The sequence below is a fragment of the Molossus molossus genome, unplaced genomic scaffold (genome assembly GCF_014108415.1).
Source record: "Molossus molossus isolate mMolMol1 unplaced genomic scaffold, mMolMol1.p scaffold_m16_p_8, whole genome shotgun sequence".
Taxonomy (NCBI): domain Eukaryota; kingdom Metazoa; phylum Chordata; class Mammalia; order Chiroptera; family Molossidae; genus Molossus; species Molossus molossus.
This window is the reverse complement of record NW_023425402.1, coordinates 101,288,774-101,290,874: the sequence shown is the minus strand read 5'-3', so window position 1 is coordinate 101,290,874 and position 2,101 is coordinate 101,288,774. Positions and strand designations below refer to the sequence as shown.

Here is a 2,101-nt window from a genome sequence, read left to right as displayed (position 1 = left end):
TTAAAATTTAGCTCTATATTCTAAAGACTTTAAAATTGCAAAATAAAACCGATCAAGGTAATAGAAATTATTTTGTTCATCCATGTGTTCCATTGATGGTTGTAAAATCTCAACTCCCAAAACTTTTTTTTTTTTTAGCTACAAGACATTTTAATATTGTATATCATTAAAACTCACAAATATAGAGAAGAGAAAATGTTATCATGAACACACATAAACCCATCAGCTAGATACTAAAATGGTATCTAGTTGCTTCTGTCCATTTTCTTCTGTTAAAGTATTTCAGAGTAAATGAAAGACACAGAGACTTCTCACTCTACAGAGTCAGTCTGAAATGGCACACAGACAAGTTTTCATAGGACAGAAAACAGAGAAATCCACGTACGAAATAATGTATTCATATGGACTATGGCACGGGCCTCAGGGCGAAAGCATGCCTTTGTAGGAGGCAAAACACATCTTTCCCAAGGGAAGCACTTTCATGAGATGATTAGATAGACTTCAGTTTTGTTTCTGCATCTGTCACGTGGTGAACGAAGACACCATCTTCAGGATGTTCCATGTCACCATTTCACACGCATATCATGATGTGATTGCAATGTAGTCCCAACATCACTAAATGCAAGTGATGCGATGCTGGTGAGGTATTGAAGCGAAACTGGCATGTTCACTTTTTGTTAAATAGATCCCCAATATGTACAAATCCATCAGAACTACCTACGGCAAAAGTATTGTGGATGTTGTGAAAGCAAATGGCATCGACTGAGTAAATTCGCTTATTATTTTCTTTTAGTCTTGAAGGCGTACTTCTTTTTCTGCATCTCTGGGCTTGAGTCCAAGCTCTAAAATGCCAGTTGGCCTTTGGTAGAGCTTAACACACACCCTGGAAATGCTCATATACAGCCAGTCTGGGCCTTCCGCCTGGACTCTGACCGTTGCTGCTAGTAGCCCATGTCCTCCAGGTCCTGCATTAAACCTGTGGCCTGCCAGATTCTGTGAGGGCCACTGTACCTTTCCAGGCTGAGACACAGTCCCAGCATCATGAGGAGTTCTTGGAACCCCCAATTTAACTGTGTGATCCCAACTCCCAGTAATCATCACGTTCCCCTCTGAAGAGTGTTCAACACATCTGATAGGGGCATCATGGATTTCAACAAGATTCTTTTTGAACATTTTTTTATTGAATTTATTGGGGTGACATTGGTTAATAAATTTATATAGGTTTCAAGTGTACAGTTCTGTAGTACTTCATCTGTATATTGTAGTGTGTGTTTGCCACCCAAAATCAAGTCTCCTTCCATCCCCATTTATCCCCCCTCTATTTTCATTTACCTCCCTCTGGTAATCACCATATTGTTGTCTGTGTCTATGAGGGTTTTTGTAATCCCTTCACCTTTTGCACCCAGCCCCACAGCCTCCTGATCCATGTTCAATCACGTGTTTTCAATGGATGGTCTAATCCCCCACTCCAGGCCTGTATTCAGTTGTAGAACAAACTGTCCAGGGCAGCGCCGGTATACTGGTCCTTGAACATGGAGTTAGCCAGGACCCAGAGGTGTCCATGCAGGCGTCTCAGGAGAACACCAACAGGAACTGGTGTTGAACTTCACTGAACAGATGACATTCTCTGGTGGCTGGTTCATCTTGAACTCATTCATCTTGAACTCCTCTCAGAAGCAACTTAGCCGTGCTGGCTGCCTACTTGCTTCCGCCAGAAATTACAGTATCTCACCTCTATATGTTTTAACATGCATCTCCAAAAAAGCAAACACCTGTTTAACTCACAACAACATTTTTCATACCTAACAAAATTCATAATACTCTACTAATAGTTAATACCTAGTTTACCCTCAAATTTCCAAATTATCCTATGCCCCCAAAATATTTTTTTTTATAACTGTCACAACATCTTAACCTTAGAATGCATGAGGTAAGCATACTCAGAGTTCCTCTTCACTTCTTTTTAGCCATTTTGTGTACCCCTAAATGCCAACATGCATGGCTATAGCTAAATAGTTAGTAAGAATTAAGTGATGGAATGCATCATACTGTGATCTCATTCAGTAGTAAGAGTTAACCATAGACTATTTAACTCATTAAT

The 2,101-nt window shown here is 40.0% G+C and overlaps 1 pseudogene; it reads right to left on the bottom strand.

The window, feature by feature from the left end:
• Positions 1 to 490: 490 nt before the first annotated feature.
• LOC118620788 lies at positions 491 to 1,658 on the bottom strand (annotated as a pseudogene).
• Positions 1,659 to 2,101: the final 443 nt, after the last annotated feature.